Genomic DNA, 11,403 nt, shown 5'->3' with positions numbered 1-11,403 from the left:
CACACCAGCTTGGCCGGTCGACTAGGGCAGCAAATCTGCACCAGAGCACCTGCGCCTGTGTGTGTGAAGCAGCAGTGGCCAGCGGGCAAACACAGACAGCCCTATTGGTACAACTTCCAACAGATATGGCAGGTTTAGAAAACATACCTCCTGCCAGTGGTGGTAGGTGGAATCTGCAACCAGATACAACCCCTATGCACCGGTAAGGGTCCACTCCATCAAACACCATGAAGAAATACATTAACACTCCAGAGCATAAGGAGAATGACAAGTGTCAAGAAACCAATCCTGCAGTCACAGAAATCTACAATCTACAAAATTAATGAGCAGAAGGAATTCTTCACAAAAGAGATCTAAACTCTAATAAAAAAACAAATGCTGGAGATGAAGAACACAATGAATGAGATAAAAAAAGAATCAAGGATCCTTAAAAAACAGAGCTGACATTATGGAGGACAGAATTAGTAATGTAGAGGACAGAAAAACAGAAATGTTTCAGGTGGAGGAAGAGAGAGAACAAAGGCCAAAAAGAAATGAAGAAATATCGACTCAATTAGGAAATGCAACATAAGGATTATAGGTGTTCAAGAGGGATAGGAGAAGGAGAAAGGAGTAGAGAGCTTGTTCAAAGAAACAATAGTTGAGAACTTCCCAAACCTGGGGAAAGAATGGAATTATGAGTAAATGAAGCCAATAGAACTCCTAATTACATCAATGCAAAAAGACTCTCTCCAAGACGTATATTAGTAAAACTGACAAAAGTAAATGACAAAGAAAAACTATTAAGGGCAGCAAGGCATAAGAAAATAACCTACAAAGGAACCCCTATCAGGCTTTCAGCAGATTTCTCAGCAGAAACCTTACAGCCTAGGATAGAGTGGAATGATATATTTGAAATACTGAAAGACAAATACTTTCAGCCACAAATACTCTATCCAGTGAAACTATCCTTCAGATACAATGCAGAAATAAGAACTTTCCCAGATAAACAAAAGCTGAAAGACTTCATCAGCACAAGACACCTGTTATAAGAAATGATCAAGAAGGCTCTCATAACTGAAACAAAAAGGAAAAGGTTTACAAAGCCTTGAGCAAAGAGATAAAAAGACAGACAAAATCAGAAAATTACAGGTCTCTATCAGAAGAGGTTAGCAAACAATTATAACATTAAACATAAAAGGAAGGAAAGCATCAAAAATAACTATAAACACTTCACTTTAATCACAAACTCACAGCACAAAATGGAATAAGTTGGGACAACAGTAACTTAGACAAGGAAGAGGAAAAGGATGGAACCTGCTTAGGATAAGAAGATAAGAGGTTACCAGATAAAGGACTATCTCATCTATGAGATTTTTTATACAAACCTCCAGGTAGCCACTAAACAAAAAAATCAGAACAGAGACACAAATGATAAATGAGAGATGACTAAGAAAACCATAAAAGAAACTCACCAAACTGACATGGCTGTCAGAAATACACAGGATGAGAAACAAGGGAAATATAGAACAACCAGAAAACAGGAGATACAAAGGCAGGATTAAGTCTTCATATATCAATAATCACTTTAAATGTAAATGGATTGAATTCTCCAATCAAAAGACAAGAGTGGCTAGAAGGATTAAAAAACAAGACCGTGCTCACTTCAGCAGCACACATACTAAGATTGGAACAATACAGGGAAAATTAGCATGGTCCCTCCACAAGGATGACACGCAAATTTGTGAAGCATTCCATATTTTTTAACACAACCAGAGGCACTCACAACTAGAATATATAACTGTGTACTTGGGGGGGGGGGGGGGTTGGGGAAGAAGAATTTAAAAAAGAGAGAGACAATTAGCAACAGATGTTAGCTCAGGTCCCAATCTTTAAAAAAAATAAGAGCCAATAATATGCTGCCTCCAGGAAATATATCTTAGCTCTAAAGACAAAAACAGGGTCAGAGTAAAGGGATGGAAGACGATACTCTATGCAAATAGCAAACAAAAGAGAGCAGGTGTCGCCACACTTATATCACACAACGCAGACTTCAAGATACAAAAGGCAGTGAGAGACAAAGAGGAGCAGTATATAATGATAAAAGGGACATTTCACCAAGAGGACATACACTTATGAATCTATATGCACCAAACACAAGAGCACCAAAGTATATAAAGTAACTACTAACAGACCTAAAGGGAGAAATTAACAGCAACACAATAATAGTAGGGGACTTCAACACCCCACTTAAATCAATGGACAGATCATCCGGACAGAAAGTCAACAAGGAAATAGTGGAATTAAATGAAAAACTAAACCAGATGGACTTAGTAGATATATACATAGAACATTCCATCCAAAAACAGCAGAACACACGTTCTTCTCAAGTGCACATGGAACATTCTCATATACTGGAAAACAAGGCAATACACAATAAATTTAAGAAGATTAAAGTATGTCAAGCATCTTTTCCAACCATAATGCTATGAAACTAGAAATTAACTACAAGAAAAAAGCTGGGAAAGTCACAAATATGTGGAGCCTAAACAACATCCCACTGAACAACCAATGGATCAATGAAGAAATCAAAGGAGAAATCAAAAAATGTCTGAATACAATGAAAATGAAAGTACCAACTCTTATGGGATGCAGCAAAAGCAGTCCTAGGAGGGAAATCCATAGCGATACAGGCCCACCTCAACAAACAAGAAAAACCTCAAATAAGTAGTCTTAAACTACACCCAACCGAAACCGAAAAAGAAGAACAAACAAAGTCCAAAGTCAGGAGAAGGAGGGAAATAATAAAAATTAGAGGGGCCAGCCTCGTGGCGCAGCAGTTAAGTGTGCACATTCCACTTCAGCAGCCCGGGGTTCACTGGTTCGGATCCCAGGTGCAGACATGGCACCATTTCACACGCCATGCTGTGGTAGGTGTCCCACATATAAAGTAGAGGAAGATGGGCATGAATGTTAGCTCAGGGCCAGTCTTCCTCAGCAAAAAGAGGAGGATTGGCAGTAGTTAGCTCAGGGCTAATCTTCCTCAAAAAAATAAATAAATAAAATTTAAAAAAATAAAAATTAGAGCAGACATAAATGAAATAGAAACCAAAAAAAAAACAGTAGAGAGGATCAATGAAATTAAGAGCTGGTTCTTTGAGAAGATAAACAAAACTGACAAACCCTTACCAAGGCTCACTAAGAAAAAAAGAGAAAATGTTCAAATAAATAAAATTACAAATGAAAGGAGAAATTACAACAGATACCACAGAAATACAAAGGATTGTAAGAGAATACTATGAAAAACTATATGCCAACAAATTGGATAACCTAGAAGAAATGGATACATTCTTAGACTCATACAACCTACCAAAACAGAATCAAGAAGAAATAAAGAATCTGAATAGACCAACCACAAGTAAAGAGATTGAAACAGTAATCAAAAACCTCACAAAAAATAAAAGTCCAGGAGATGGCTTCTCTGGAGAATTCTACTCAAATTCAAATTGATTCAAATTCTACCTATCCTTCTCAAACTATTCCAAAAAATTGAAGCAGACAGAATGCTTCCTAACTCATTCTCTGAGGCCAAAATCACCCTAATCCCAAAGCCAGACAAGGACAACACAAAGAAGGAAAATTACAGGCCAATATTGCTGATGAACATAGATATAAAAATCCTCAACAAAATATTGGCAAACCGAATAGAGCAATACATCAAAAAGATCACACACCATGCTCGCTTCGGCAGCACATATACTAAAATTGGAACGATATAGAGAAGATTAGCATGGCCCCTGCGCAAGGATGACACACAAATTCATGAAGCATTCCATATTTTTAATATAGGCAGTACACTCTTTGACATCAGTTTCAAAAGAATCTTTTCGGACACTATAACTCCTCAATTGAGGGAAACAATAGAAAGAATAAACAAATGGGACTTCATCAGACTAAAGAGCTTCTTCAAGGCAAGGGAAAACAGGATTGAAACAAAAAAACAGCCCACTAATTGGGAAAAAATATTTACAAGCCACTTATCCGACAAAGGGTTAATCTCCACAATATACAAAGAACTCACACGGCTTAACAACAAAAAAACAAACAACCCGATCAAAAAATGGGCAGAGGACATGAACAGACATTTCTCAAAAGAAGATATAAATATGGCCAATAGACACATGAAAAGATGTTCATCATCGCTAATCATCAGGGAAATGTGAATCAAAACTACACTAAGATATCACCTTACACCCGTTAGATTGGCAAAAACATCCAAAACCAAGAGCGACAAATGTTGGAGAGGTTGTGGAGAAAAAGGAACCCTCATACACTGTTGGTGGGAATACAACTGGTACAGCCACTATGGAAAACAGTATGGAGATTTCTCAAAAAGTTAAGAATAGAAATACCCTATGACCCAGCCATCCCATTACTGGGTATCTATCCTAAGAACCTGAAATCACAAATCCCAAGAGTCCCTTGCACCCCTATGTTCATCGCAGCATTATTTACAATAGCCAAGACGTGGAACCAACCTACATGCCCAGAAACTGATGATTGGATAAAGAAGATATGGTATATATACACAATGGAATAATACTCAGCCATAAAAAAAGACAAAATTGGCCCATTCGCAGCAACGTGGATGGACCTCAAGGGTATTATGTTAAGTGAAATAAGCCAGTCAGAGAAAGACGAACTCTATATGACTCCACTCATAGGTGGAAGTTAACATATTGACAAGGAGATCTGATCGGTGGTTACCAGGGAAAAGGGGGGGTGGGGGGAGGGCACAAAGGGGGAAGAGGTGTACCCACAACATGACTAACAATAATGTACAACTGAAATCTCACAAGGTTGTAATCTATCATAACATTAAAAAAAAAAAAAAAAAAAAGATCACACACCATGTAAAGGGGGATTTATTCCAGGGATGCAGGGATGGTTCAACATCCACAAATCAATCAATGTGATATACCACATTAACAAAATGAGGAATAAAGATCACATGATCATCTCAATATTAGATGCAGAGAAAGCATTTGACAAGAGCTAACATCCATTTATGACCAAAAAAAACCTCAATAAAATGGGTATAGAAGGAAAATAGCTCAGCATAATAAAGGCCATATATGACAAACCCACAGCCAACATCTTACTCAATGGGGAAAAACTGAAAGCCATCCTTCGGAGAACAGGAACAAGACAAGGGTGCCCACTACCACCACTCTTATTCAACATGGTACTGGAGGTTTTGGCCAGGGCAATTAGGCAAGAAAAAGAAATAAAAGGTATCCAAATTGGCAAAGAAGAAGTGAAACTGTCACTGTTTGCAGACAACATGATTCTATATATAGAAAACCCTAAAGAATCCATAAGAAAACTATTAGAAATAATCAACAACTACAGCAAATTTGCAGGGAACAAAGTCAACTTAGAAAAATCAGTTGCATTTCTATACTCTAATAACAAACTAATAGAAAGAGAGCTCAAGAATACAATCCCACTTGCAATTGCAACAAAAATAATAAAATATCCAGGAATAAATTTAAACAAGGAGGTGAAAGCCCTATACAATGAAAACTCTAAGACATTATTGAAAGAAATCGAAGAAGACATAAAGAAATGAAAAGATATTCCATGCTCATGGATTGGAAGAATAAACAGTTAAAATGTCCATACTACCTAAAGCAATCTACAGATTCAATGCAATCCCAATCAGAATTCCAATGACATTCTTCAAGGAAATAGAACAAAGACTCCTAAAATTTATGTAGAACAAGAAAAGACTCTGAATAGCCAAAGCAATCCTGAGAAAAAAAGAAAAAAGCTGGAGGCATCACAATCCCTGACTTCAAAATATACTACAAAGCTACAGGAATCAAAACAGCATGGTACTGGTACAAAAACAGACACACACAGATCAATGGAACAGAACTGAAAGCCCAAAAGTAAAACTGCACATTTACAGACAGATAATCTTCAACAACGGAGCTAAGAACATACAATGGAGAAAGGAAAGTCTCTCCAATAAATGGTGTTGGGAAAACTGGACAGCCACATGCAAAAGAATGAAAGTACACCATTATCTTTAACCATACTGAAAAATTAATTCAAAATGGATTAAAGACTTGAAGGTAAGACGTGAAACCATAAAACCCTGTTAGAAAATACAGGCAGTACACTCTTTGACATCGATCTTAGAAGGATATTTACGAATACCATGTGTATTTGGACAAAGGAAACAAAAGAAAAAATAAATAAATGTGACTTCATCAGACTAAAGGGCTTCTGCAAGGCAAAGGAAACCAGGAACAAAACGAAAAGACAACCCACCAACTAGGAGAAAATATTTGCAAATCATATATCTGACAAGGGGTTAATCTCCATATATAAAGAACTCATGCAACTCAACAACAAAAAAACAAACAGCCCAATCAAAAAATGGGTAGAGGATACGAACAGACATTTTTCCAGAGAAGATATACAGATGGCCAACAGGCACATGAAAAGATGTTCAACATCGCTAATCATTAGGGAAATGCAAATCAAAACTACAATGAGATGTCACCCTGCACCTGTTAGAATGGTTATAACTACCAAGACAAAAAACAACAAACGTGGGGCTGGCCCAGTGGTGCAGCAGTTAAGTGTGCATGGTCCACTTTGGCAGCCCGGGGTTCATGGGTTTGGATCCCAGGTGCGGACATGGCACTGCTTGTCACGCCATGCTGTGGTAGGTGTCCCACATATAAAGTAGATGAAGATGGGCATGGATGTTGGCTTGGGGCTGGTCTTCCTCAGCAAAGGGAGGAAGATTGGCAGCAGTTAGCTCAGGGCTAATCTTAAAAAAAAAAACCAAAAACCAAAAAAACCCAACAAATGTTGGAGAGGATGTGGAGAAAAGGGAACCCTCATACACTGCTGGTGGGAATGCAAACTGGTGAAGCCACTGCAGAAAACAGTATGGAGATTTATCAAAAAATTAAAAATAGAAATACCATACGACCCAGCTATCCCACTACAGGTATCTATCCAAAGAACTTGAAATCAATGATTCAAAGAGACTCAGGCACCCCTATGTTCACTGCAGCATTATTCACTATAGCCAAGACGAAGAAGCAACCCAAGTGCCCACTGACTGACAAATGGATAAAGAAGATATGGTGTATATATATATACACGATGGAATACTACTCAGCCATAAAAAAGACAAATTGTCCCATTTGCAACAACATGGATGGACCTTGAGGGTATTATGTTAAGTGAAATAAGCCAGACAGGGAAAGACAAACACCACATGATTTTACTCATATGTGGAAGATAAACAAACACATGGACAAAGAGCAGATTAGTGGTTACCAGATGGAAAGAGGGTTGAGGGGTGGGCAAAAAGGGTAAAGGGTGATGGATAAAAATTAGCCTATTGGTGGTGAGCATGATGCAGTCTATATAGAAACTGATAAATAATAATGCACACTTGAAATTTCACAATTAAGCCATTATGACCTAAATAAAATAATAAAAAAAGATATAAAATCTATCTAAATTTTACAATCACTATTAAAATTCCCACCATCTTCTTTGTAGAAACTGACAAGCTGATCATAAAATTCATGTGGAATTAATTGCAAGAAACTCAGAAGCCAAAACAATCTTAAAAAAGAACAAAGTTGGAAGACTCACACATCCTGATTTCAAAAATTACCACAAAGACCTAAATTGTGAGAGCTAAAACTATATTACTCTTAGATGGAAACACAGATGTAAATCTTTGTTACTTTGGATTAGGCAATGGTTTCTTTAATATGACATCACAAGCACAAGCAACAAAAGAAAAAAATAGAAGCCTTTGTGCATCAAAGGACACTATCCAGAAAGTGAAAGGGAAGAGCCAGCCCTGATGGCCTCATGGTTAAATTTCGGCACACTCCACTTCATTGGCCTGGATTCGGATCCTGGGTGCTGAACCACAGCACTTGGCTGTCAGTAGCCATGCTGCGGCCATGGCTCACATAGAGGAACTAGAAGGACGTACACTAGAATATACAACGAGGTAGTGGGGCATTGGGGAGGACGAAAAAATAGAGAGGAAGATTGGCAACAGATGCCAGCTCAGGGTGAACCTTTCCCAGCAAGAATAAATAAATAAATAAGTGAAAGGGGGAAAAGTATTTGCAAATCATATATCCAATAAGGGTCTAGTATGCAGAATATATAAAGAATTCTTACGCTCAACAGCAAAAAGACGGCTTAATTAAAAGATAGGCAAAAGACTTGAACACACATTTCTCCAAGAAGATAATGCAAATGGTCAACAAGCACAAGAACATCAGTGGTCAATACAGAAATGAAAATCAGAGCAACAATGAGATACTACTTCACAGCGATTACGATGGCTACAACTCAAGCAAACAGACGCAGAAAACAAGTGTCAGTGAGCATACGAAGAAATTGGAACCCTCATACATCACTGGTGGGACTGTCAAAGTGTGCGGCTGTGTGGGAAACGTGTCACTGTTCCTCAGTAATCTAAAGATTGGCCATATGACCCAGCAATTCCACTCCCAGGTACATACCCAAGAGAACTAAAGATATGTCCACACAGAAACTGGTGAACAAGTGTACTCAGCAGCATTATTCATAACAGCCAGAAAGTGGAAACATCCCAATGTCCATCAACTTATGAAAAGATAAATAAAATATGGCATTTTGCTTATTATTCAGCCATAAAAAGAAATGAGGTCCTGACACATGCTACAAAGAGGATGAACTTTGAAAACATTATGCTAAATGAAATAAGCCAAGGCACAAAAGGCCACATATTGTAAGATTGCATTTATATGAAATGCCCAGAATAGGCAAATCCATAGAGACAGAAAGTAGGTTAGTGGTTTCTAGGGGTTGGGGGTTGGGGCAAAGCAAGTGAGTGCTAATGAATGTGGGGCTTCTTTTTGGAGTGATGCAAATGTTCTGGAATTGATAGTGCTGAAGATTGGACGACCTTGCAAATATACCAAAAACCACCAAATTCTACGAGTTAAAAGGGTGAATTTTATGGTGTGTGAATTATATCTCAATTCAAGAAATGGTGTGAAAACGTTAAAATGCCCTAGGTTGACAATAAAGATACACACACAATAAACTCAAAATCACTCCCTGAACCTGGTGGTACCCATGTGACCTGCGAGCCTAGTAAAAACAAAGTCAGTACCATAGAGTACAAATATTATTTGTATTTTAACCCAGTTTTAGTACTCATTGTTTTTCTTTTAAATATACAATTTGTAAAAGTTAAAAAAAATTTAATGCAGGATATAAGACCTGCATAAATAGAGAGCTGTACCACATTCCTTGACAGACAGATTTAATACAAAAATCCTTACAAAGTTAGTAAATTGAATATCAAATACATAGAGTATATACAAGTTCCAGTTTATAAACTTATATATTTACATGTTATATTTATGTATATTAATTCCTATTCTTACAAAGTTAATATGTAGTTGCATTCAGAATCTCGATGGCTTATATTTGGACCTGGATAAAATTATTTTAAAAATGTATTAGAAAAGGAAATGTCCAAGAATAGCCAAAATATAAATATTAAAAACGATAGAGACCCGAGCCCTGCCTTTCCATGTTATAACATAAAGCCACTGCAATCGGAACAGTAAGATAAAGGCACAGAAGTAAAAAGATGTTGAACAGAAAAGAAAATCCATAAACAGATCCAAAATATATGAGAACTACTATACAATAAAGATGGCATTTTAATTCAGTGGACAAATCTTTTAATAAACCGTTTCAGGATGGGTGGTCAGGCATTTGGAAGAAAACAAAGACTTCCCACCTTATACCAAATACAAAAATATATTCTAGATGAATTTTAGATTTACATGTAAAAATCAAAACAATTAAAATACCATTGAAGAAATTTGGGAGACTAAATGCAAAGAAACCTTGGAGTGGGGCAGACCTTACCAAGCCAGCCAGGCTGAAATCTCTAAGCTGTAAAGGAAAAGATAAATATTTCACAAAAAAATTATTGTAACATGTATTACAGATGTGTTAATATCCCTGTTACATAAAAATTGATGGGCTGGCGTTGTGGCCGAAGGTTAAGTTCAGCGCGCTCCGCTTCGGAGGCCCCGGTTCAGATCCCGGGCACACACCTACACTCAGTGGTGGCCATGCTGTGGGCCCACATACAAAATAGAGGAAGATTGGCACAGAGGTCAGCTCAGGGTGAATCTTTTTCAGCAAACAAAAAAAAGAGTCCACAAAAAAAAATGATTCGAAAACATCCCCCCGAAAGTGGATTAAGGATGAAAAATTCACAAAAGAGGAAGTCCAAACGGCCAATAAACAGGAAAAACTATTCCACTTAGTAGCCAGGGCATGGACGCTAAAGCAAACTGAAAATATGTTTTTCACTGAAGGTGGTGATTGGACTTAGAGCGAGAGAGGTTTTCAGAGGCCCTCAGAATGGAGGAAAACGAAGACTGCAGAGAACACGGATATGTATTTCTCACACACACACACACGCAAACACAAAAATGTGAAAAAACAAATCACACTACGAATTAAAGAAACACAAATTCAAAGAAAACACCATGTTCACTTACGTACTTTGCAAAGATTTGTATAAATAATAATTCCCAGTGTTCTGTAGGTGAGGGGATGGACATATATACTGCTGGAGGAAACCTAAGATGGTAGGAAATTCTGGAAATCAGTGTGTCAAGAATCTTTAAAATGCACATATCCCTTGACCCTGCAATCCCACGAGTGTGCACCTACCCTCAGGAAACAGAAACAATCACAAGAATGCAGATATTTTGCATTTTTGCAGAAGGTTTGATGAGTAGCACTGATCTGAGGGAAAACAGAGAGAATCAACAGCCCAGAGCTATCATCTCCTGACTTTGATTTTTCAATAATATATATGTTGTAAGTGCTAACATATGCATTATAAAACATACACAAACAAAGCTTAAAAGGATAAAATACAAATTCAAACATTTTCTTCCCACCTATCAATGGATCATCTTGAGGAGTTCCTGAATGATGCACACCTTACCCTGGAGACCAGTAGGCTCGTCTCGCTCCGTGGTGAAAAACTGATAAAAGAAAAAGATACGAAGGAGGCCAGGGGCTGCCCCGTGGCCGAGTGGTTAAGTTCACATGCTCTGCTGTGGCAGCCCAGGGTTTTGCAGGTTCGAATCCTGGGCTTGGACATGGCACCGCTCATCAGGCCATGCTGAGGTGGCATCCCACATGCCACAACTAGAAGGATCCGCAACTAAAAATACACAACTATGTACCAGGGAGCTTTGGGGAGGAAAAGGAAAAAAAATAAAATCTTTAAAAAAACCCAGCCACCCAAAGACAGAGTGGGGCTCAGCTTTCAGTTTGCAG

At 37.9% G+C, this 11,403-nt stretch overlaps 2 non-coding genes across 2 annotated transcripts; both read left to right on the top strand.

Moving 5' to 3' along the window:
• Positions 1-1,636: 1,636 nt before the first annotated feature.
• On the top strand, positions 1,637-1,743 carry LOC111775822 (U6 spliceosomal RNA). Its single transcript, XR_002811801.1, has one exon. It is a non-coding gene; the product is annotated as a U6 spliceosomal RNA (small nuclear RNA).
• Positions 1,744-3,714: 1,971 nt separating this feature from the next.
• Positions 3,715-3,821, top strand: LOC111775818 (U6 spliceosomal RNA). The gene has a single exon (XR_002811797.1). It is a non-coding gene; the product is annotated as a U6 spliceosomal RNA (small nuclear RNA).
• Positions 3,822-11,403: the final 7,582 nt, after the last annotated feature.

The sequence above is a fragment of the Equus caballus genome, chromosome 11 (assembly GCF_041296265.1).
Source record: "Equus caballus isolate H_3958 breed thoroughbred chromosome 11, TB-T2T, whole genome shotgun sequence".
NCBI lineage: Eukaryota > Metazoa > Chordata > Mammalia > Perissodactyla > Equidae > Equus > Equus caballus.
The sequence above is the reverse complement of the archived record's forward strand: the minus strand, read 5'-3'. Positions and strand labels throughout refer to the sequence as shown.